Here is a 27,385-nt window from a genome sequence, read left to right on the forward strand (position 1 = left end):
GGGAGTGATTTGCCCTTCTCCTCCTCTTGTCCTCCTTTCTGCTAGAGGATGGTGACATGACGGATGGAGTTGGAGCAACCATCTTAGACCATGAAGTGAAAGTTGTGTGCTTAAGATTACAAATCAAGATAGACTTTTCCTCTTTCCTGTTAATGTCCAGCTTCCATACAGGCTGTGAACTAACTACATTTGTGTGAGAGAAAACTAATATCCTGTGTTGTTTAGGCCACATTATTCGAGGCTTGCTGTCTCTGATTTCTTAACCTAGTAGTAATAAATACTTATGAATATATTAAGGAGAAGCAGGCAGGTAAATGATCAACTTCTGCTTAACAAAACCAAATCTTTAGTACCCCCTTGCAACTTACAGTAGAAGACTTTATTCAGTATACATGCACTACCATTTTTGATCACTTCAATTTATTGTAAAAGAAAACAATTATTATGGGAACAGTATCATCTTGAATGATAATCATTCCAGAAATCAGTGATGCAATGTAAAACATTTCAGATCATCATTTTATAGGATCCTATTTGAAAGTTGGGGAAAATACCTGTTGTTTCTTACAAGTGAAAAATTTCTAATCTCAAAGCAATTATGTGGTACATTGCACAAGCAACCTTTTCTCTTGATAATTTTAATCTTAATGTGTATTTTCCCTGAATAAGCTTCATGTTGATTTTGGTCCCGGTTGCAACATATTTTGTTAATGAATTGGAGAAAGCTATATAGCAAATAGCTCTATTAAATTAAAGTATAAGCTAATAAATGTTTTAATAGTTTAATAACTGATTAAATTGATTTTCATTCTATGAGCAATGATACAAACTTAATGAATTCTTGTTCTTGCAAAAATTTCAGATTTATTTAAAAGTAGACTTTTATTATTACTTATATCATCCTTACATAATAGAAGTCTGGTTATATGACAGTGTATTTTAAATATTGTGGTGGGGAACGATTACCCAGTACCTAATGTTATGTGTATGAATTTGATAACATAGAAATTATTTCTTCTTTCTAAAGTATTTTATAAAATTTTCTTGTTTAAACCAGTATGCTTTGTCACTGTATTTTTTTTTTAATATTTTATTTGCTAGAGAGAGTGCAGGCAAGAGAGAGTGAGAGAGAGCACAAGCAGGGGGAACTGCAGGCAGAGGGAGAAGCAGGCTCCCCGCTGAGCAAGGAGCCTGATGCAGGACTCAATCTCAGGGCCCTGGGATCATGACCTGAGCCGAAGGCAGCTGCCTAACTGACTGAGCCACCCAGACATCCCCACTGTAAACATTTTTAAGAAATAAGAAAAATATATCGCCATTTTCAAATGTGAGCCCAACTGTATACTGTTTTTTTTTTAAAGATTTTATTTATTTTTTTGAGAGAGAGACAATGAGGGACAGAGAGCACAAGAGGGAAGAGGGTCAGAGGGAGAGGCAGACGCCCCGCTGAGCAGGGAGCCCGATATGGGACTCGATCCCCGGACTCCAGGATCATGACCTGAGCCGAAGGCAGTCACTTAACCAACTGAGCCACCCAGGCGCCCCCCCCAGCTGTATACTGTTAAGTTATCATGAATCACTTGAAGGAATAAGTAGGAGTACAGCGAGGCTAGCCAGATTTACCAAATAAAAATACATTGTATTTTTTTATTTTATCAGGCAATTGTTAAGTACTGACCCTTAGTAAGCTTAACATTTGATTAGTTAGTATGACCTGGCCAATTGCTTCATATTTCCAGGTTAAAAAGCATTAGTGCAAAGGGGAAAGGAAGTGAATTATCATTTATTAAAGGTTATATGTCAGGCATTGTTGTATGTGGAACTTTTAGAACATAGGGTTCTGGCCTGATCACAACCCTATGTGAAAGGTATTGGTCTAGCTTATACATATAAGAGACATCTAAGATAATCTATTCACACATTTATATTAAATACCCAAAGTCTACAGAGAGAGAGCAATGAACGTGGCATTTGTACCCACTTCCATTGGACTCCAAAGTCTTTTGATTTCTGAACAAAGAAATAGTCATTGTTCTTTGAGTTCTATTTTTTCTTCTTTGCCACCCTTCTGTATGTCTCAGGAGACTGGCATTTGTGAATATAAATCAGTGCCTCCCTTGTTCTTTGGCATCTGATTGCGTCCAGCTAGTGGGGGTTACCAGCAGGTGATTAGGAAGACTGACCCCAGATTTTAATAATTTACGATGGATAATCCTTTTTTGAATAGGGAAAACTGCAGGGATATGAGTAGACTATGGAGGAAAGGAAGGAATTGGGGTATGTCTGTCCTTGGGGTGACACTGGATGAAGGTAGGCATTGTTATATCAAAGTTCTCTTTGAGATGCTGTCATTTAACACATTGGTAAATAATTGTATACTCATATTATTCATGATAGAATGATATGATTTAAAAAAGCAAATGAACTAGTTCTCAGGGGACCTTTTGTCTAGCGTGGAAGATTTAGAATAGATTTTTGCAAACAGTGATAAATATTATTTTAAACTATAATAAATGCTTTGAAGAAAGGCTGTGAATGAAATGAGCAATTTAAACACAGAAGTTTGATTTAGAAAGGGGGTATGCAGGACAGTCATTCCTGAATTCTTGTCATTATTCTCAGGCCACAAGGATGTATAGAAGTGGTTAACAAAGAATGGGAGAGGCAGTATTCAAGGGAGAGTCAAGAAACAATAGAGATGAAGGGAAATACCTTAGTGGTGCTGTGGTTAAAGACATAAACAGGGAAGAGATCACATAGATTTATTTTGGTGGGTGAGTGTGGGGAAAATAGAAGTTCAGTGGTATGCAACGAAAGTTGGATATACAGGCCTAGAATTTTAAATGAGAGGGAGTATGGAGATATAAATGACAAAGAATAATCATACTGAGCAACAGATAAAAAACAAACATGTGTATTCTAAGTTTTAGCACAAAATCTTTGACGAACAGTTTTAAAGCTTTCAAGAAGCATAGTGTTTATTCTTCTAGACTCCCCAGAGGAAAGCTTTAAGTGGAACCATAATGAGCCTGAAAATTTTGTCAGTCCAATCACAAGAAGCAATGGAAGCAATATTGCTGAGTCTCTAGCTCATCATCTGAGATGAACTGTAACACATCAACAAATCAGATATCTTGGGCTCTTTGATCTTGCCATGATGTCCAAAGCCAAGTCTACATGGCTACGCAAACGTTTAGTCTGGGTTCAGAAGTGTCTAGCACCTCTCTACACAGTAGCAAACTAATATGTTTGAGGAAAGAAGCAATTGCATGGGTGGCCCCAACTGCATGCTCAAACTGGAATTAAGATCCCCAGAGTTCTTTGAAGCCCTTTCATAACATAAACAAACAAGGGAAGATATCAGTATTTGCAACCAGTAAAATGTAACTTAATTTAAAAAATTACCAAAGAAAGTTAAGCTGTTTCAAGTAAATATGCAATGAAAATAAACACATGGAGGTAAGTGAGCAAAAGCAGTCAAATTAATGTCTCTTTTATGATGGTTTATTATCAAACACAGTAAACATAAATACACACACACTCATAGACATGCACACATGCACATACACACCTACACACACGAACAGCATTTTTAGTTGAGACTTGGAACAGTCCTGGGTAAATAAATGGCCCACACAAGAATTGGAAGATTGGAGGATGGAAGAGTTTAGAATTAGACTGGATCATAGATTGGGTCTGAACCTAAGGAACCAGAACCTGATGGAGGTTATTAATTTGAACTTTAATACAACAAATAGAGTCCAGGAATAGCTGACTTTAGCAGGCATGAAGAAGGTCCAATTTAGGGAAAGCCTATCCAAATAGACAGTGATATCTATAAATTGAATTCCCACACAGATCATAAGGGGGATGATTATCATAAAGTAGCAGAGTGTCAGACACTCTGGATTAGGATTAGGACCTTAGTATTAGGAAGATACCACGAGGAATAAGATGCTTTGATTCAGGTTCAAAGTATACAACAGAAGACCACTAGGCAAAAGTGAGGTGTACATCTCATCTCTGGAAAGAGGCATTAGTACAAGTATTGCAATACAGCAAAAAGTTAAGGGGGCCTATGTTCCCAAAAATGAGGGGTAAGTTTGAGTTACTCATCTTACTCCTGAATGGCCATTGTTTCCATCATAAAGATGGAAGAGAACCAAAGCTATAAATGAGAGCTCAGTGCTTCAGCCTCGGATAAAGAAGTCTGCAGAGACTGGGTGTCAGTCTGGGTCTAAGTGGTAGCTTGTGTTAAAGTGACCAGAAACTAAAATAAAAGGATTTAATCACTTTATTCATGAATTAATATTGATAGATAGGAATAGAATTATGGATAAGCATACAGACATACAGATATATTCATTTATATCTTAAGCTAGTTGATTAAATGTAAAGCATTTATCACAGTCTCTCAAATATTAGCTAGTACTTTTATGTATCTAATACTTAAAATGTCTCTAAGACTGGAAATAACAAATGTTGGCAAGGATGCAGAAAAAGGGGAACCCTCTTACACTGTCAGTGGGAATGCAAGCTGGTGCAGCCACTCTGGAAAACAGTGTGGAGGTTCCTCAAAAAGTTGAAAATAGAGCTACCCTACAACCCAGCAATTGCACTACTAGGTATTTACCCCAAAGATACAAGCGTAGTGATCCGAAGGGGCACCTGCACCCCAATGTTCAAAGCAGCAATGTCCACAATAGCCACACCGTTGAAAGAGATGAGATGTCTATCGACAGTTGAGTGGATAAAGAAGATATAACAAGTAGTGGCCAGCATAGCTGACCTGAATAGGACTGCAAGAATGCAGAGCCAGACAGAGCCAAATGATGAAAGGAACCTCAAACCAAAATTGCCACTTGGAGGGAAGAGTTGTCTTAGCTCATGGATCAGATCCATATTGGACCATTGTATAAGCAAGAAATAATCTTTTATCTTGGTAAACCATTAAAATTTCAGGGCTGTTCACCCTACTCTGAACCCTGAAAGTCTTAAATTTTATTATAAAAGAAATATATTATCTATAAATTGTTTTAATAAGAACAAATTCATCTTTTTGTAATTGAAGTGGCTTTTAAATAAATATATCCTGTTATAATACAGGAAGGAAGTTTCCAGCTACATTAAATAAACTATCTATAAATTCTAAATGACCAGGTAAGGACTATTTTTGAAGTAATTTAAAAAAAATATATAGGGGACTCCTGGCTGGCTTAATCGGTAAAGCATGTGACTCTTGATCTTGGGGTCATAAGTTCAAGCCCTACATTGTGCCTAGAGGTTACTTTAAAAATAAATAGCATGCAAAAATTTGTTAATAAACACAATGTCAAAGACAAGTGATTGACTAAGGAAAAATTTGCAATGCATGAAATACAATAGACTTTTTATAAGTAGTTAAGAGACACACAAGTAATAGAAAAACTGTAAAAGATGTTTACCACTACAAGACCACATGAAAGGCAAAAAGACCTCAAATGTATGAAGGCTTAAACCTTCAAAAGTAGTCAAAGAATTAAGTGGAAAATGAAACATTTTCAGCTCACTTCTACCTATGAAAAAAAGTCAATTTTTTCTTCCCCCACTATTCTCAGTGCCAAAATGCTATCTTTTAATCACATTACTAGTACTTAATGATTTATTGCAATAAATGATTATTGAAAAATATGGGACTATTCCTAATGCCCATTAGTGGAATAGAGATTGAGTAAATTATGGCATCTTTATTATGTAATATTGTGTAGCTTAAATAAGAACAACAATGAGCTATCATATTAATGTGGAGGCATAGTCATAAATTATATTAATGAGTAAACAAAAACAAACATACAAAGAAAAATCCATAGTATAATCCTATCTTTGTAAAACATAATGCAAAACAAATGAAAACATTTACAGGAGTATGTATCTATGTGTGTGTAGTGAGGTGTATGTGTGTATGCATTTATTGATGCATTCCAGGGCCATTCAGGGCCTCAGAGGTTCTGGGCAATCTTAGAATTCATCAGTGAAACAAAAGAGAAAAAGCCCTGAATGTGGAAAATATAGACAGTAACAACAAAACCAGTGAAAGTAAAATGTAGAGTACAATAGAGAGTGAGATGTGCTATAAAAAGGAGGGAAAGCAGTATTGAAGAAGGGAAGCTTTGGGGGAGCTAGGAGTTACTATTTTGAATGCAGTGATGAGGATTCATTTCAGATCACATTAGAGGGATGGGGCCTCGGCAGATGCTAAGACATGGGAACTAGACAAAGCAAAGGCTGATCAATAAAGATAAAAGCCTGCAATCATCACAGACCACTTAAGATTGTGAATTCTTCCTTAAAAATGGTAAACTGAAGGCACATCTCAAGAAACTGCATGCTTTAAGACCCTTAAAATAGCTGAAGACTATCTGAAACAATAACAAAATTTTAGCAAGAAAAAGATTCTATAAATTATCCTTTTGAAAAGAGAGATAAAGAGAAAATAACCAGATCTGTTACAATATTACAAAATGGTAAAAGTGTTATAAAGCAGTAAAAGGAAAGATGCAATTTTATCCTAAAGATTTTTTAATGGAAAATAGAATATAAATTTAACAAATGGCTGTCATCTCTTCTTATTTAGATGTGGGGGGATGGGGTAATTGGGTAATAGGTATTAAGGAGGGCACGTGATGTAATGAGCACTGGGTGTTATATGTAACTGATGAATTACTGGACTCTACATCTAAGACTAATGATACACTTTATGTTAATTAATTGAATTTAAATAGAATAAGTTATAAAAAAAGAACACTATAACTTTTAAATGTGAATAAATTAAAGTCAGTAGAACAAAATGAAAGTGATAATATAGCAGAGTAAATAAGTTAAAGTGTTGATGGTTTAAAAAAAATCTAATTCAAAGTAACTTAACCTTTAGAGAACATATATTGTCTCACTTAACTTGAAAGTTCATTTAGGTCAGGCTTCAGGCAGGGTTTGATCAAAGCGCTTGCTTGGTGTCCCATTTTTCTCTGGGTACTTCTCTCCTTGTGAGTTTGAATTTGGTCTCGCCTTAGCTTCTTTCAAGGTAGCCGAATAGCTAAAGCAGTTGCATCATTTACATTTATAAACCCCAAACACTGTCCAGAAAGGAAAAGTTCCCTTTCAACAACTTCGCTCTAGTCTGATTGAAGTAAGTCAGATTGAGTGTCCAACACTGAACCAGTGATCCCAAGGGGATAATATTTTATGGGTTGTCTCAGACCATCAGGTTCCATCCCTGAAGCTGAGAGAAGAGTGAATGAAACACAAAAACCTCATGACTCCTACACAGTGGGGGGTTGGTGGAATAGATGCCAGGAAGTCAACTAACCATGCCCAATAAAATTAACATTTAGAACCACTAAGTAGCAAAAACAGCTTTATGGAAAGCACAAATTAAAGAGGAGAAAGACTAGAAGAGCTCTCCCAGAGAGCAGAAGGAATTAATTGGAAACAAGAGACTATTTGGTACACAGAAAAATAGATCACAAAGAGGCAATCTGCAAATGAGAAAACAGAATACACAAAACAAAAATGACAATCAAGAGCATAATGGAAGAAAACTTTCCACATTAGAAAGAGAATTCAGATAGGAAAGCAGAAACTAACAAAATACAGTGTGGTAAAATTGTTAAAATCTCAATGGAAAGAAATGATCAAATATCTCTAGAAGAAATCATTCCCTAATGAGCAGAAATTAGGCACTATACTATATATATTTCCATACATGACCTTATTTAGTTTCGATCCTCACTATCATAAACTGTGAGATAAGTCCTATCATCTCCACTTGGCGCTTGATGAAATTGAAGCTGCAAAGTATTTAAACAACACAACTGATAGAATTGCCAAGCTTCCATTTGAACCTAGTCCCACCCAAAAACAAAATCTGCATGCTTTCAATTGTCCCATTTAAGAAAGTGAAATGAAAGAACAGCTTGCCAGAAGTTTGCATAAAAAATAGAACTCTGTTAAAACACTGTTGCTGTTGATGTGAACTTGCCATGACCATGGAAACTAAATACTCATTATACAGATAAGGGAATAGGAACACTGTCCTCTCCTCTTCCCACTGAGTGACTTTCCACTGACATGAGCCAAAACTGGTTTTTAACTAATCCACAGTCAGCAAATGAATAGTGTCCTAAAGTCAAAGAATCCTCTCCTCTGTGTTTCTTTTACTAGACATACCTAACAGACGGGTAGTCAGTCTTCTCTGCAACTAATAAAAGGATATATTCAGTACTATTAAGACAAGTTAAAACATGGTAGTGGGAAGATATTTTAGCAGAACTATTTCTAACGATTTCCAACTGCCAAACCACTAGCTTCCTTTAATTTGGGCTTTCCCTTGTTAACGCACAACATTCTTAGCGGTTGGAAAATGTTCAAAGAAAAACCAAGAAAGAAAAAAAAATAAGTAAAATGAAACAAAACATTTTTTTTTAATGCCAAAGAGCATGAAAAACAATAAAATCTAAACAGACATAATCTAAACAGACAAGTTTTGGTGCAAAAGAAGATGAGGTACAATATTCTTTCTCTTTCCCAAATCCACCAGCTACAATGCATTGGCTTGGGAGGAAAGTCTTGGCATAGAATGCAAGAGTTTGCTTGTGGTGGTGGGTTACCTAGTGTTAACGTTGACATTGAATGAAGTCTTTTTTCTGAGTCACCATATTGTGATTAAGGAATGTTTATTGTATACAGACCATTCACTGAAACCAAAACAAACCAAACCAAAAAACCCCACAAAACTTTATTCAACATCAATTGCCTGTGTTGTGGGTTGAATCCTATCTCCCATCCCGCACCAATTCTTTAGTACCTCACAATGTGACTTTATTTGGAAATAGAGCCACTGTAGATGTCGATTGTAGATTGTAGATGTAATTAGCTAAATGAGGTTGAGATCTTACCGGAATAGGGTGGGCCCCTACTGGTGTCCCATACAGAGGGGAAATTGGAATTAGACATACAGGGAGAACATTATGTGAAGACGAAAGCAAAGATCAAAATAATACAGCAGAAGCCAAGGAATGCCAAAGATTGCCAGGAAACCTCCAAGAGCTAGGAGAGAGGTGTGGAACCAATTCTCCTTCACAGCCATCAAAAATAACCAACTCTATTGACATTTTGGATCTGGGACTTCTAGGCTCCAGAACTACAAGGCAATAAATTTCTGTGTCTTAGCACCCAATCTGTGGTCTTTTGTTATGTCAGCCTGAGCAATCAAATACAGTATTTAACATACTCTTCCTTGGGGAGGGGGGTGTTTATACTAAGATGATTCATAGATGTAAACAACGGACCACAATGCAGGTGTATCCAACAAATGTACTCCCTGGGTGAGAAAAAGATGAGTGAACTGGAGAGAAAAACTGAGAGGCCATTAGCTGTACACTTTGGCCAAAGAAGGGGTTCAGGGGCCCGTATCTTCAGTCACTTTTAAGATCAGGCTGTTGTGGTTTTTGGCATAATAGACTTAGTGGGCAGTGAAAAGCCAAAGAGCTTTACAGGGGCCTGTAAGTATATTTGAGATGGTGACAAACAAAACAAAATATCAATCTATATAAGTACCATCACAAAATGAAAATCAATACAATTTTGATTGGATATGTATACATGTAACATGTGAACTTGGTTAATTATGAAGTTGATATTCAAGAGTAGTTTATAAAAATTGAAAAGTATTTGAAGGTTAGATTATGTTTGATTCAGCATGAACTCCCACAGTTGTATGATAATTATTAAGAAATAAAAACCAAGCACAAAGTAAACATAACTCATTCATAGTTCAAATAGCAATTTCAAAGGAAAAATTACACAAAATTTTGTCAACACTTTACAGCACACATTGATATTTGATTTGAAGTGTGGTTGTGTTTTAATATGCATATATATGGTATTACAAAGGATATCTAAAAGTAACAATGCCTAGAACGCAAGTGGCTCTTAAAATGCAGCATATCAGGGGTCAAAAGGAATATTCAGTAATGAAGCTCTTCTTATAGATTTGTGAAAAAATAATTAAAAATACTTAAAAATGCTATTATTTTACAAAGCACGTAAATTATCAGCAAACGAAATGGTTCACCTTAACCCATATATGGTGACAGATGGTAACTACATTTATTGTGGTGAGCATTTTATAATGTACACAGTTGTCAAATCATGTTTTTGTACACAAGAAATTATTATAATATTATGTCAACTATACTTCAATTAAAAATAAGAAGAGACTGAAAACATAAGATATTTGTATAAACTTTAAATGAAAAAATGAAAATTTTCATGGATTTTTTTTTATATTTCAGCAAGGCAGCTCCTCAAAATCTCCCCAAATTTTAAATCAATGTGACATGTGGCAAAAATAAGAAATCAAGATTTGTTTCCTAGAGTGATTTTCAGTGAAAAAATGTTGACTTTCCAAATTTAACAGAAAGGCTAGAAGACATCTTAGACTATTTCAATTGACTGAACTTTATGTTCTTTGAATGTTTCTTGTTACTAATATTTTCATCAAATCAAGTATTTTGATTTGAAGAAAGTTCTTTTTGTCTCCTTTCCAAAAGTCTTTTCTTTGATTAAAATAATGCTGATCATAAGTATTTATGAGTATTTTGGCCTTAAAAAATTGTCATTGATATTTGGATTGGCTCTCAATCCCCATTTCATCTTCCTTCTATTTGAAGGTTGTGTCTCCAAGCTTTCTTGAAGCTTGGCTATCGGAAGTGCATTAGGGTCATCTAGGCAGAGGCCCTCAAACCAAACCAGAAGGCAGATTATGACAAATAGACAATCTCCTTGCAACTCCTTAATGATGTTGCTCCTTTGAAAGATCCAAGAGGTAACAGGGTTCATTCTTCAGCAAACTGGTGTCAGTAAAAAGAGGCTTATTGATCTGGCTCCCTTTCTGTTAGAATGAGGCTTTAGAAATTCATTTTTTCAGGTTCTTAGTGTTGAAACGAATATGACTTCAATGGTGGCCATAAACACATAGCTTCCCTTTCGGATCCATTTAAGAACTTATTCCTTCAGCTCCTCCAGTGCCTGTACATCTACACCTAGTTCCTGCCTATGTGCCTTTTTCCATAAGATACTTAACATGGTTTATGTTTTCTAAACTGAATCCTTACTGATACATAAATTTAAATCAAAATACATCAGTGTATATCATTGAAATATTGAGAAATATATTCTCATTGTTTTATTAATCAAAGTTCCAAGTGAGATTAAAGATTGATATGAACTAAAAGCCTTTGACTATAGACCATTGCGTCTATGTTGTGGAAATCATAGATGAACCTTGAAAGATGATAATGAGTGAAAAACAACAAGTGAGAAATAAAATATATATTTTCTAGAGACTTTTAAAATAGTTTGTAAAAAGCCGCTTTTATATCAACTCTATTCATTTTCCAGAAAATTGTCAAGACTTCACTTAGAAAGTCATGAGATTTTGCAGTAGTCTTCCTGTAGGGGAAAGGAGGAGAGTGGGGAGAAGAGAAACAATAGTTCACGGCTACCATGTTTCTTTCTTTTAAAGAAAGACAATTCAGTAGGACCTCATGTGGCATCAATTCCAATTCAGTTCAGGGTCTCATTAAATCTACATGACTCTTGATTCACACATACAACTCAGTACTCTATTGATGTTAAAAAATGATGATTCTTATATGTCAATAACATGCAATAAACTAGAAAATGTTAATGCTGGTAGTTGACTATGATGATCACCTTGGTCAAGGCCAGAGATCTATTTAGATTCCAAGAACATTGATTTCATTCTATTGGTTCTATTAGTCATATTGTCTCCTATGGTCATCAGGCTCTGTTTAATTAATTTAAAAGAGCCTTTCAAGAATGGAAAAAAAAAAAAAAAACCTAGCTGTTAGGTGCTATTTGGAAGCACAGTCACCCTTCCAACATTTGGAAAACAATGAGTAAATATGGGGCTAGTCAAGGGAAACTGCCACACAATCTATGGCTGTTCTTATGTTGCCCAAGCCCTTCTGTGACTAGACTTGGCTCACCTCCGATGGCAGGAGACATCTTAGTGTTCTCCAGTCAGCATATTCTTGAGGCTGTCTTACCTGGAGCTTAGCACCTGAACTTCCCCACAGGCTAACAAAAATAATTTCATCACTGCCCTTCTCCCTTACCAAGTCTAAAGATCACTTTTCTAGTGCTCATTTCCTGCCCCTGGATTGGCTGTTTTCCAAGATGACTGGACTTGACATTTCCAACTCTCATCATAGAAAACAGCCCTCTCTCCATACAGAGCTTGGCTGTATCTTAGGACTTCACAAACATAATCCGTCAGAACATATGAATCTTATATACCACTACATTTGTCCATATTTGCGTTGCTTCATATAAAAGTAACTCCATGAATGGGTCTTTAATTGTAGATTCTACAGTAAACGTTAGCAATCCCAGTCAGATCATCTTTAGTATATGTGCTGCCGAAACGAGCACTCAGTCAGATCATCTTTATGGTCCCTCAACTAGCATGGGATCCAAATACATCACAACACCCTTGCTTTCTGTATCTTGAGCAAATGCGAGAACAAGACCACAGACACAACACATTTGTCAAGAAACAATAAATGTTATTAGGGGAAGTGCAGTCTAAGTCCATATTTATAAAAGAAACATTTCGAAGCAGGATGCTAATCTACAGACATAATGAATGAAGAGTCTTGTATATTATCAAGTAGCACGGTTTAGTTTCTTGGAGCCAGGATGTCTGGACAGTCAACATCCCAGAATGGGAACTTTGCTTAAACATTGCATAATTGAAAGCCCATTAAAGTGATTATCTGCAAATTGAAAGCCCATTAAAGTGATTATCTGCAAACAATAAACTTCCCTGTTCTGAAGGTAACTTTGTCTCAAACTCAAAAATCATAAACCTACTTTATAGCGTTCAAGTGTTTTTTCTGTCTTCTAACCAAAACAAAACAAAACAAAACCTGGTGTCCAGCATCAGCTGTTGCATATAGGAACCTTGAACTTTTGGAGAAGGTGAGGTATTGAAGAGAAACAACCAGGCCGGAGGCACAGAGACAGCGCACATAAAATGCATTGACCTGTAATGGTTTGGTCCTCCCAGTTTTTAGTCATAGTTCAGTTGTCATATAGAGATAGTGATTTGTATAATCAGCAAATTCCAGTCATGCTTATCTTCGTATTTAGTAATTATGTTCCATACTAGCTTACCAGGGCTGCCAAAACAAAGTACCACAGACAAGGTGACTTAAACAACAGAAATTTATTTTCTCTCCATTCTGGAGGCTGGAAGTCTGAGATTAGGGTGTTAGCAGAATTGGTTTCTTCTGAGGCCTCTCTCGTTGGTTTGCAAGTGGCCACTTCTCTTTGTCTTCACATGGTCTTTTTTCTGCTCATATGTGTCTGTGTCCTAATGTCCTCTTTTTAGGGACACTAGTCTTATCAGAATAGGGCCCACCCTAACTATATCTGTTTAATTTAATTACCTCTTTACATACTACTCCAAATATAGTCACATTTGAGGTACTGGGTGTTACTGTTGGGGACATAATTCAACCCATAACATGTTCCTTGTTCCTATTTGTCCTTTATCCCTCTAATTTCCCTAAAAAGGTCTGTCTTCTTTTAGCGAAATTAATGCAGATATTGAAATTAATATGGTGGTGTATCTTCTCTCAGTTTATGCAATGTCAGTGTTTAAAATTCATATTCTATAATGCTTTTTTGTCCTGTGGTCTTTTCTCTCAAAAATGAATTATAATAATATTAAATGTCAAGACCATTGCTCAGGAAATTGAGGTATAATGAATATATATAACCACTGCATGAGATAAATGCATTGAACATTTTTATCACCCCTTATTTTGACCATGAAAGATGTACATACTATTTTCTGCTATTACAAATAACATAATGAATATACTTACACAGACATACTTGTGAGTACATTTAATTATCCTATAAGATTAATTCCTAGGAAGGCACATTACTATTTCTAAGAATGTGTGCATTTCTAAAGCATTTAAGATATTCCTCTAAAATTGCTTTTCAGAACGAAGTTATTATACATATCACACCACAGTAAATCACTCGTAAAAAAATAAATAAGTGTTTTTTCATAATGATGTGCAAAACAGAGTGCTTATTGTTCAAGTTGCAATTTTTTCACTTAACTTGATAATATTTTGGCATTTTATTTAGTTCTTTCATATATAAATATCCTTTACCAATTTTTCCATTGAAATATTTATGTTGATCTAATTGATCTGTACAAAGTTACCATAAAGGTCAATTTGAAAATCGATTATACTGGCTTGTCCACACTTCCATTTCAGTATCGAAAATTTACCCACTTGAATTATCCATAGATTATTTTATAGGACAAGGCATCATAGAATTTTTGAAACACATTTTATAAAAAAGAAGAATTGCCTACATTTACAGAGTCCATGTACCTATTTTGTACATATTTCTGTATGAGACAAAGTTCAGGACAGTTCAGTTAAGTCTTTGTCCTCTTCATTTGCTATTTTAATAGAAAATAAATTCTCTCTCTCCCTCCACTGCTCCGCCTGCTTGTGCTCTCTCTTTGTGTCAAGTAAATAAAATCTTGAAAAAAAGGGCGGGGGCACCTGGGTGGCTCAGTCGGTTAAGTGTCTGCGTTCGGCTCAGATCATGATCTCAGGGCCCTGGATCAAGCCCCACATCGGGCTTTCCATTGAGCAGGGAGAGAGCCTGCTTCTCTCTCTCCCTCTGCTGCTCCCCGTTTGTGCTCTCTCTCTTTCTCTCTCTCTGTCAAATAAATAAATAAAATCTTAAAAAAAGAAAAAGAAAATAAATGCTATCTCATCATTTCATTTTCTTCTTTCTTGCCTTAAATCAGGGAACTCTACATTTAAGAAAGATAGAGCAATGGAGTTGCTTTATTGTCATCCTCTTAAATGAAGGTAGATCCACTTAACTGCTGACATGGGATATCTCCTTTATGAGATAGTCATGGCTATATAGTATCAGGGCAAGGGAAATATAGAAAGATTAGCTAGATGCAGTAAAAATATAAATCCCAAGGAAAAGGAAAAAGATGTGTGGCAAGGGCTGGAGGCTGCAAGAAATGTGTAGAAGTATTGATAGAGATAAGATACTTATGGAAGGGCGTGATGGTCCTTAATATTGGAAGGATTGTTGTTCAAAAAGGTCAAGCTTACACTAAATGACTGCATAACTGTTTTGTTTCTTAAATTCCACATGAGTGAAATCCTATGGTATTTGTCTCTCTCTGACTGACCTATTTTGCTTAGCATAATACATTCTAGTTCCATCCATGTTGTTGCAAATGGCAAGATTTCATTCTTTTTGATGACTGAGTGAGACTCCATTGTATACATATACCACGTCTTCTTTATCCATTTATCAGAAATAAAACAGATGAATAAAGGGGAAGGGAAAGAAAAATAAAATAAGATGAAAATAGGAGGCAAACCATAAGAGATGCTGAACTCTAGGTAACAAACTGAGGGTTGCTGGAGGGGAGGAGGTGGGTGGGAGGTTGGGGTAACTGGGTGACGGGCATTAAGGAGGATGGGCATTAATGATGGAATGAGCACTGGGTGTTGTATGCGACTGATGATTCACTAAATTCTACCTCTGAAACTAATAAAAAAAAGAAAAAAATGACTGCATGACTGCTAATACAAACCATCAGTAAAAATTGAAAGTAGGAATTGGTTTAATATAAGATGATCCTTCTAAAATTAGAGCTTTTAAAATAACAAAGTGTAGAGGTCTCCTTCTGGTGTAATGAAACACCTGTCACTGAAAGAATTCAAACTGTAGCTATATGACAGTCCTTCAGTGATGATTTAGAATATTTACTTATAGTCCATAGCATTGGCTAAAATCAGGATAAATGGCTATTAAGATCATTTTCAGTTCATCGATTCCCAGTTCATACTCCGATAATTTGGCTGTGTCTTCCTATGGTTTCATGGAAAATAACAGGAAGCATTTTATTTATTGCAATATATTAAAATATAGAAATTATGCCAAAGGAAAATTTGTAATATGATTAGATGAATGCCCCTCTTTATAATTACTGAAATCTTGGGAACATGTTTTTGTTAAATCTGAGGATAATGATTTAACTGGCGATAAGGCAATTATATTAAGTTCAAAGGAAGCACATAAAACCGGCTTTTGTAAAATAAATGTTTGGAGCATGATTTTAATGGTGATATTTTATCACAGATCATTTACATAAATGATAAGGTGAAAAGGGGAATAATATTGAGTCTTTGTGTGGCTCCAAGAAAAACTGATTGTTACAAAAAGAATGTATCATAAATATTAAATCATTTCATTTTGTTTTCTCCTAACCCCATGTTCCTGTAAGCTTTCCACATGCAGAGTAAAGCCATGTGTCCTAAATATTCCAGGGTATCAGGGAGCAAGTAATGGATCCCTTTAACAAGCAAATTACTGAAAAACAATTAGGCTTGAAAATCCAGGTATGGTAGATAAAGGCTCTTCTTAATTTCCTTTGAAATATCGAGAACCAAGCCTAGAAGTTACAGGTTGTGTGTGTATTGCTGTTTTCGTCAGTATGAGGAACATACTGCTTCCATAGTGACATTAAAAATAATTTTGTTGGGACACCTAGGTGGCACGGTCAGTTATGCAGCCAACTTTTGGTTTTGGCTCAGGTCATGCTCTCAGGGTCATGGGATCGAGTCCCATGTCGGGTTCTGCGCTCATCGCAGAATCTGCTTCAGATTCTCTCTCCCTCTTCCTCTGCCCCTCCTGTTTGTGCTCTCTCTCTCTAATAAATAAATAAGTCTTTAAAAAAATAATATTTTTGCAGAATGACCTTTATATTGGTAGAAAACTAGACAGTTGGCAATGACATTGCAACAAAAATTGAAAAAATCATGTCAATATTCAGATTAATATAAGGAGGTATTTTTTTAACACTACTGTTATAATCTAGTAAAAATTCTGTTCATTTAAGTAAATATTCAAAGCAAGCATTTAATTTTGATGTTACTACTATGTAAAGATCCGTTTTTGGTTTGGTGCCTTGCTGGGGGGGCACATGGCGGCATGCTAGAGGCATGAGCATTGGTGGCTGCCGCCTTTGGGCCGGGATGAACCGCCGTCAAAGGGGAGGCTGAGGAGCTGAGTCAGAGCCATGGCCAGTCCAGGGGTAGCAGCTGGACTGACCATTGCTGCTGCAGGATTTGCAGGCTGCTACATTTTGCAAGCCATGAGACCCATGGAGCTTCACGTAAAACAAGTTTTTCAAAGCCCACCAAAATCTGCCCTCAGTGGTGGTTATTACGGAGATGGGTTTGAATCCCAAATGACAAAATGAGAAGCAGGTAAGCCCCGCTGCCAATAAAGGAACAATATGAGATGCTTAACAACAGATTATGCTTTTCAGTCACCTGGACAAGGGAGGATCTCCTTGAACAGCAACCAAAATCAAGGAAGCTAAAGATTTACTAGAAGGTGAAGCTAAGAAATGAAGTAAATGTGTGATGAATTTTAAGTTCTTGTTAGTTTATGTAATAAGGGCCAGCTTTTTATAATAAATTACCTCAAAGCTAAGAAAAAATTCAACTTTTAAAACTAGATGTTTATTTCTTGCTGTGGCATGGGAAGGTGGTAATTTGGCAGATTCAAGGCCCAGATTTTCACGTAAGCACAGGAGAGCATCACTACTCAATCATTTTCTTAAAATCAATTACAAAGCTTTTCTAAGCCAACCTTCTCCTCCAAGCTTTATCCAAGCATCCTCTCCACATCAAATTTCATGGCAACACTACAGTTTATAGAAATGTGTAGCTAAAATAACTTAGATGTGAGCTAGGCCATTTAAAGATAGAGAAATCTTGGAAGAGGCGAAAATCTGTGCGGATATAAGGCGATGAGAAAAAAGGTAAGTGTGCGCACTCCCAAAATGTTTCATGAGAGTGGTCAGGTTGGGACACAAGTTGCAAGAGCCTTGGTAGGAAACAAGTTTACTGTTGAATGAAATAAAAAAATGGAACTATTTTAATACTGTTGTAACTAATGGTACTAATGTAAGTTGAAGTTTTCCCCCCTCTGTCTTCTGTTATTCTTCCTCTTTCTTTTTTTATAAGAACTATCAGACAATGTTTTAGACTTTGCTTAATATTGGTATTATTTAATATTTAAAGAATTTGTGTGCTACAACCATGTATTTTCTTGTACTTTTCTTTAGAGGAAGATTTTTGATAAATTCAATTGGGTTAATATAGAAGTGAATATAGACCTTTCAGTTCCTTTTTTAAAAATTCTTTCTTTTTTTCCCCCAAGTTTTTATTTAAATTCCAGCTAGTTAATACACAGTGCAGGATTAGTTTCAGGTGTACAATTTAGTGACTTACCATCTACATACAATGCCCAGTGCCCACCATTTATGTCAGTATTGATATGTTTTATTTTTCAAAGAATTGTCTTTATCATTGAAGTCTTCGAGTTTGTTGAAATAAAGTTGTTCATATATTCCACTATTACACATGTATTCTTAATAGGATTTATAAAGAGATCCCTGCTATAATTCCTGATATTAGCTATTTTCTATTTCCTAACTTGCTTTTTCCTTGACCAGTCTTGCTAGTGGTTTATCAATTAATTGATCTTTATTTTTTTCCCAGTTCAAATTACTTTATTTTTTTATTATTATGTTCAATTAGCCAGCATATAGTACATAATTAGTTTCTGATGTAGTGTTCAATGGTTCATTAGTTGCATAAACACCCAGTGTTCATCACAACATGTGCGCTCCTTAAAGCCCATCACCTGGTTACCCATCCCCCCACCCCCTCTCTTCTCTAACCCTCAGTTTGGTTCCTGGAGTCCAAAGTCTCTCATGGTTTGTCTCCCTCCCTGATTTCTTCCCATTCAGGTTTCCCTCCCTTCCCCTGTGGTCCTCCGAGCTATTCCTTATGTTCCAAATATGAGTGAAACCATATGATAATTGTCTTTCTCTGCTTGACTTATTTCACTTAGCATAATCCCTTCCAGTTCCATCCATGTCGGTGCAAATAGTAGGTATTTATCCTTTCTTTTTTTTTTCTAATTTTTTATTGTTATGTTAATCACCATACATTACATCATTAGTTTTTGGGTATTCATCCTTTTTGAAGACTGAGTAATAGTCCATTGTATATATGGGCCACATCTTCTTTATCTATTTATCTGTTGAAGGACATTTCGGCTCTTTCCACAGTTTGCCTATTGTGGACATTGATGCTATGAACATCAGGGTGCATTTGGCCCTTCTTTTCACTACATCTGTATCTTTGGGGTAAATATCTAGTAGTACAATTGCTGTGTCATAGGGTAGCTCTATTTTTAATATCTTGAGGAACCTCCATACTGTTTTCCAGAGTGGCTGCACCAGCTTGCATTCCCACCAACAGTGTAGGAGGCTTCCCCTTTCTCCACATCCTCACTAACACTTCTTGTTTTCTGTCTTGTTAATTTTTGCTATTCTAACCGGTGTAAGGTGGTATCTCATTGTGGTTTTGATTTGTATTTCCCTGATGGCTAGTGATGTTTAAAAAACCAGACAACTTTTGTATTTCTTAATTTGTTTTCTACTTATTTAGAAAATAAATCTATGTATTTTTAATATCTGCTATCTTTATTATTTCCTTCCTTTTACTTAATTTGCATATAAATGACTCATCTTTTTCTAGCTACAGAAGATGGAAAATTCTATCACTTTTCTTTGCTATATATTTCCCCCTCAGCATATCTTAGCTGCATCCCACACATTTTGATAAGTTGTGTTGTGATCAGAATTAAATTCAAACACTTGTGGGGAGCACAGCATATTGTACAGAGAAGTTGAATCATTGTGTTTTACACCTGAAAAGGAATTCAACACCTTTTGTAATTCTCTTGTGATTTCTTGTTTTATCATATTAATTATTTAGAGGTATGTGGCTTAGTTTCCAAAAATTTGGGACTATTCTGGCTAACAATGTAATTGATTTCAAATTTAATTTCATGGTGGATGTCAAAAACTACTCTGTATGATTTCAGTCTTTTGCCATCGGTTATTGCAATGGGCCATCTTTCACTTACCACAAGAGAATTACAATTAATATTGCACCACTTCATGTGAAATGTGAGAACCTTAAAATAATGTATATATGCATCCCCATTCTATGTATTAATGGTGTGAGAGATTTTCAGTCTACTTATATTATAAATCTCAAATTTCAATGTAATTTTAGCATTAAACCATCACTTTTATTTTAAAGACTTTAAGAAAAAAGGTTTAGTCTTATTTCTGATTATCTTCATTCCCCCTGTAGATCTGTAATTCTATCTGGTGTCATTTCACTACAGCCTGAAGAATTCCTGGTAACATAACTTATACTACAGGACTTAAGAAATGTATCTTCTTGGCTTTTGTTTACCTAAAAATATCTTTATTTGGCTGTTGTTATTTTGACTGGATGTAGGAATTTGAGTTGAATATTTTGTTCTCATTTTCATTAATTTAAAGATCATTAAAATCTTTCTTCCTTCACTGATTCTTTCTGCAGTCAGCCATTACTTGTATCTTTGTTCCCTAAAAAATGCTGTCTTTTTCCCTCTGGCAAATATATATTTTTATCTTTGGTTTTTATCAGTTTGACTGTGATGTGTCTAAGTATAGTTTTTATTGTTCTTGCCTTGGAGTTTGTTAAGCTTCTCATGTCAGTAGGTTAGTGATTTTCTCCAAACCCAAAATATTTTTGGCGGTTACATCTTTAAAAACTTTCTTCTTCTTTTTTCTCTTTCTGGGAATCTAATTACATATCTACCAGACATGTTGATATTGTCTGATAAATCCTTGAGGTTATATTAAAAAAAATTTTTTTTCTTGATTTTTTTAAGATTGAGTCAATTCTATTGAAGTTCTTTAAATTCATTAACCCTGTCTTCTGCCATCTCCAATCTGTTGTAAAGTTCATCCAATATATTTTTAATGGACTTTGTTTTTAAAGCAGTTTTAGACTTACAAAAGAAAATTGAAAATACAGTACAGAGAGTTCCCTTATAACTTTTTACACAGTTTCTCCTACTGTTTACATATTAGATTAGTATGGTACATATGTTACAATTAAATGAACAAATATCAATATATTGTTATTAACTAAAATCAATACTTTATTCAGATTTTCTTAGTTTTCACCTAACATTCTTTTTCTGTTCCAGGATCTCATCCAGGGTACTGTAATATATGTAACTGTCATGTGTTCTTAGGCTTCTCTGGCCTATGACAGTTTCTCAGACTTTACCTTGTTTTTGTTGGCTTTCACAGTTTTGAGGCGTACTGGTTAGTTTTACTGAAGGATGCCTCATTACTAGAATTTATGTGATGCTTTTCTTATGAATAGATTGAGGTTATGGATTTGGGGAAGGAAAATTTCAGAAATAAAGTGCTGTTTTTATCATATATCAAGACGACATGATAAAAATTATTTATGAGTATTGATGTTGACCTCAATCACCTGGCACCTGCCTGAAGTAGCGTTTGCCAGAATTCACTGTAAAAAGTTACACTTTGCCTCCATTTCCATACTGATTATTTGAGGAAAATCGCTGTAGCCACACAGAGAGTTACACTGTTCCTTTAGGGTGGAGTATCTACATAAACTATTAACTATTTATTATACTATTATTATTATAAATTATTAACTAATTCTTCTTCATGAGAGATTTCTTACTTTTCTCCTATGTGCTTATTAAATCATTTATTCATATCAGCTTGGACTCATGGTTATGTATTTCATACTTTAGGTTGCAAACTAAAGCTACTTAATTTATTTTGTTGCCCAAATTGTTCCAACTACACACATTAGAAGCTCTTTCAGTTGATTATCCAATACATTTCTTTTTTCGTTGTGTATATTGTCCTTTTCTTTGAAGTTCTTTGAGGTTTTTTGATTCTTCTTGAGATCCTCTCTTTATTAAATAATTATGACCATTACTGCCTTTATATTTTGACATATTTGTATAATAGTTGCTTTAAATTGCCTGTGATGTAATTCTAACATGCGCATCATCTCAGGGTTCTTTTATATTGATTGATTTATGTCTGGGCTATGTGTTACTTTTTCCTCATTCTTTGCATGTCCAGATTTTTTTGTTGCATAAGTAATATGACATTAATAATTTTAGAGACTCTAGATTCTGTTACTTACCACTGAAAAGTATTAATTTTTGTTATAGTTTGCTAATTCAAGTAATAAGTCATTGGTAAGAGGCTTGTCACCTTTCTTCTGGAGACTTGGTTTTATATTTTCATAGACTATGACGTTTTCAAGTTTACTGCAGATCTCTTAATTCTGGCATATAGTGTTTTCCTACCATATGACCCTCCTAGGATTTTAATGAAAAGGTTGAGATTCATCCAAGATCTTCTTACTCAGCAGGACTCATACGTGAAATGTTCTCTCTCTTCAGGGGGCAACAAAATAAATTTTTGTACTGCATTTTCACCTTCTAGTTTGGGTTATCACCAATTTGTTTGATTATTACTTGATTCCTATGTACATATTCAGTCCAGGGTCATTCAAGAAGTAGAGAAGAGTTTACACACAGATTTTATATAGATTTTCAGGCTCCTCTCTTCTGTGACTAACTTCTTTTCTGGGATTTCTTCCCTCAGTTTCAAGTCATTCTAGCTCCAGACCTGTCCCCTGATACCTCAATCAGAAATAATAATGTTTGGTGCTGTGGACTTTGGGGTCCCTCAGGGAGAAAAATGTATAAATGATGATTTCACCACTGACACTCTCTTTTTCAAGGGCCAAACCTCATCCAGCTTTTGCCCACTTTTGTTTTGTCTCCAGGGCCTTCAAATATCTGTTTTTGTTATATTTGTTTAGAGTTTTAAATTTATCTGCCTCAGGAGTAGTCTGATACATGTTACCCTGCAATTTCTGGAATTAGAACTACCATTTGTTTGCTTCTTCCGTGATATTCAGATATACCTTCTAAAAACCTGGGATACAGTGTGCCAGTGAACAATTAACTTTAGTCATAGAGGTTTATAGTAACAAATGCAAAGAGTTTTTGCAAGGGAATAAAATATTATGGGTGAGAACTTCTCATGTATATTTTTCAGAGGGCATGAAAGAGATGCTGGCAGATTTCATAGCTCTGCTATTGGGTTTACTCTCTTTAACAAAATAGACATGTTTTTCTGTTTTTATTTAAAATTACCAACTTCACTACCTTTGGCTGATGTAAAGCCTTCAGTATGTAAAGTGCTATAGGTCAGAGCGAAAAAAAAATGACACATGGATTTGAATCATTGATCTGTTCATTGCTAGCTGACATTATAGCCTCAGAAAACTTTTCAAGACTCTTTGAGCTTTCGTTCATGCCTGGAAACAGGAAAAATACTATTAATGACATAGTTTTGAAGAGAAGACTCAATCCTGGAATATAATTGTTACCCTATAGTTGGTCCTATTGCCAAACATATGCCATACTACTCTCTTCTAAGCCTACTTTAAGTCATGGGAAGAATTGAAGAGTTTTGGTTTTTAATTTATATGATTAATTCCAAAGAAGGCTGACAAGCAATATACTTACTGCCTGTGTTGCTAGTCTTGCTGATAAATGCTCTAGAACTAGGGGGACTTAATCTTATATCTGAACTTCTGCCAGTTGCTGAGGAAGCAGGAAACAAAGTCCAGCTCCAAATTGGGAGGTTATCAAGTGCTAGGCAGGGTGTCAATGTCTACTACTTGGCAGGGAGGAAGGAGTTGGATAAAGAAAGTCTGGGCTGATAATGGATATTGAAAATGTTTCAAAATTTAATAAACACGTAGCTTGGTCACACATTTTTGTTGGAAATTCTAATTTAGGGTGTTATTATACAATGAGATTTTTTAACTGAAGAGGAAAATTGGTGAAAGTATTTTAAAAGTCAGACTTCACATGGCATTATTCACATACCAGGATTACTGAGGCTATATCCTAAAGTAACCCCATAAGCTGCCTTTGGTGAAAAAGTAAAATCTAATAAATAAGGAAAAAATCTGGATATGAGATTCACATAGGATGTGATATAGTTGTGGAAGACAAAATAAAGTGGAATTCTCAGAAAATTCTAGGGTAAAGCCACAATTCAAAACTACGTAGAATTATTTGGTAAATTTACTAGAAACAGCATGTATTAACATATTAATTCTCCACGAGTTTATTTTCTATATATTTCACATTCACTTGTTTAAATAGAGTGAGACTCGTGTATCTTGTGCTGTTTTATTTGTTGTTGTTGATGTTTTAATTATTTCAGCCATTTGAATATACCAAAGATAAAAATTCTATATTATCTTATAAGGAATTTGGCATACACTTCTTGGTTTGAAATATCCCAAAGTTAGGAAAAGCCTGCTACTCTCAGTTTAAAAACATTTACTTAAAAAATAAAAAAAAAATCTTAAAAAAAATTCTTACAATCATTGGAAGAAGACATTTAATGGAAAAGAAGAGAAAGTCAATAGTCCAGCAAACTATAAGTAAATGAGGATGAGATTCATCCCAATCTTAATTGCTATAGAATAGCAATCTTTACCAGAATGCTGGAAATATGGAAGAAGATCAAGGAATATCCAAACAATGAAAAAAAATAAATGAATGACTGAAATATGTATGGTTTCTTTGTGGCAGAATTCTAAGTGTTTATTGATGGAAAATTAATTCTTACCTATTTCTCTGTATTATACTTCTACTCTTTCTCTATGTTGGCAAAAAAGAAACTATGACTGTTGCCCTAAAAGCAAAGCTGCCAGATATTAAATCCTAAATTGAAAATGCACCAATCTGGATATGAGGTTATGCAGATTTACATGGTGGTACAAACAGACACAATGGTGTATTCTATCCCAGAGGACAAGAGAATTGAGAAAGAAAAGAGGTGGGAAACATATTTTATTTTCTCAATCCTGGAATAAACCCTACAGAGAAGAGGGAAGCAAATGTTTGAGCCCATCCTGTTGTTTGAGGGATATTAGATAAAGTGTGAATATGTTTGCTCACCATTGCTCATAGCCATTTTAGGACTGTTTGAATCAACAGACTGAAAGATGTGTAGTAAACCAGAAATTGTATGATTTGTGTACAGTTCTTTCTTCCCCTCCCACATGGTTCATTGTTGGTAGAGAAGATTCTTCACTTCATTTATGTTCGTAAATTGAGAGATGAGAAGGATCCAAGAAGGTCGCAAAGTAAGCTGAGGCAACATTGAAGGGATCTCCAAGGCAGGTTGAAAGACATGTATCCGGGGATGCAGAATGTGAGCCATGAGGGGAATCAGAAGAGGGATACATTAGAGCGGAATATGTATCCCTCACTTATAATTCTAAAGTAGGTGGGAAATTTCTATACTTCCCAGGAATGTAGGGTGAATAAATAGAGCCTCTTCCCACCTGTCACTCCTCTTTCTCAAAAAGAAATGGTATACGGACAATGTCTGGGTGACACTGGGAATTAGAACTTGTCTCTGAGTGTGAATCTCATTCTGGGTTCTTTCTGTTTTAGCCATGTCTGCCTAGGATCTTCTTCCTCATTTCAGAAAGATTACAGTTGCTGGTTCTGAATTTTTGGGCAGGTTAATAATATCCAATGGAGTTGCATAGTTGGAAGTCCAGTTTAGCCTAGAATCATGCTGATTTCTTCGGTAAGTCTTTTCTATAAGAAAAGATATTTTGATCTGTCACCCATTTGACTCATTTTTACTTCTAAGTTGTATTTGAATTTGAAAGTGGGGTGGACAGAGAAAGGATGATTGAATCTGACCTTTATATTGTATTGTTTATCTACTTTTTTACCCTGACTTTTGCCATACTTCACTGGACGTGGAGTGTACTTTACCACACCATTTCAGCTGTGCTTGGCCATACGACTGCTTTGGTGAGTAACTAGAAGAGAAAGAGATAATGAGCCAGTCAGAAGACCTTAAGAGCTATCATGTGTTTCTTATTCTCTTCTTGGATTTCTGCCATCCACCATGAGAAGAGCAGATCCCAGGGAGCTGCTGGGCCCTGGTCCCCATTGGAGAAGACTCGAACTCATCAAACCTCCTCTAGCTGGGCTGCCCTGGTTGACCCTACACATCCATGAGAAAAATAAATGTTTGTGTTGTTTTAAGTCAGTAAGAACATAGCGTTGTTCATGATGCAGTTAAAACTCCTACAAAGAGCCTGGAACCTCAGAGGCGATGCCAAGGATTTGCCAGGGAACCAGATGTGTACTAACAAGTGAGTTCCCGTGTGGTTCCTGCCAAAAAGCAGAAGAGAACAAGAAGCAGGCCTCTCCCTTCCCACCACCAGTGGATGAACGGTCACCTAGAAGAACTTGTCCTTTTTTTTTGGCAACCTAGAGACTTGTAAACCTTCAGGATTGGGGCAGAACTGAGAGAAGAGAAGGACAGATGAATATGGAGTCGTGAGCCAGGCTGCCAGACAGTTCTGATCTGATCTAGGAATTCACAGAAAAGGACAAATGCAAGAACCATAATGAGCTAGTTTAAGAAATTCATATTAGGCAAACAGAGGCCTCAAGTCAGAAATTAAGTTCAGATCTAGAAATAAAATATATTACTTTGACACACCCAAATAATAAAGTATGAATCATATGCCCAGCACATTTTTAAGCACATTACAGTATCTCAAGTCTCATAGTCTTTAGATGTCCCAAAAAAGGGTTTCCTAAAGTCAATTATAAGGAAAAGAATTTAAGGCCAACTACCATGGCCATGACTTACTGGTTTTCAGTGGTAACTTCTTCTGTGACCTGTTCCATATCTGTTTACACGCTCAACCATTTTGTCTTCTTGGTGTAAAGATTAACGGCCATCTTGCAGTGGGCTGGGTATACTCAGCTTTTCTGAGGATCTCAGATATTATCAGGAAATGTCAAATAAAATTGTTCCCATTGATCTGGTCAGCGAACATATTTCTTTTAGGTAAATCTATAGGTTTAAGAGCCACACCTACATAGAGATTTTTGCTTTTCCTTTTTGAGATGTATTCCCTTTCTGTGCGATTTTGTCAGGGAAACATTTTCCTAATGGTATGGAAAGTAGAGTTTCTTAAATATGCCATATTGACTGCTACGGGCTGGGTGTGGCCTCCACATAATTTTATTTAACTCCATTATTTTAACACATAAAATTCTTGTGTTAAAATCCTAATGCCCAGTATGGTGGTATTAGAAGATATGGTCTTTGGGAGGCTCTGCTGTCATGAACAGATTAGAGTCTGATTAAGAAGATTCAGAGCCCTAGCCTCTCCTTCCATGTGAGGACACAGCAATAAAG

General features: G+C 35.6%; 1 pseudogene; it reads left to right on the plus strand.

Annotated features, from left to right (window-relative positions):
• Positions 1-17,212: 17,212 nt before the first annotated feature.
• Positions 17,213-17,549, plus strand: LOC114217429 (mitochondrial import inner membrane translocase subunit TIM14 pseudogene; annotated as a pseudogene).
• The last annotated feature ends 9,836 nt before the right edge of the window (positions 17,550-27,385 follow it).

Source organism: Eumetopias jubatus, unplaced genomic scaffold (genome assembly GCF_037043125.1).
Source record: "Eumetopias jubatus isolate StellerSeaLion01/CBP00866 unplaced genomic scaffold, mEumJub1_p1.0 scaffold_1, whole genome shotgun sequence".
NCBI classification, from domain to species: domain Eukaryota; kingdom Metazoa; phylum Chordata; class Mammalia; order Carnivora; family Otariidae; genus Eumetopias; species Eumetopias jubatus.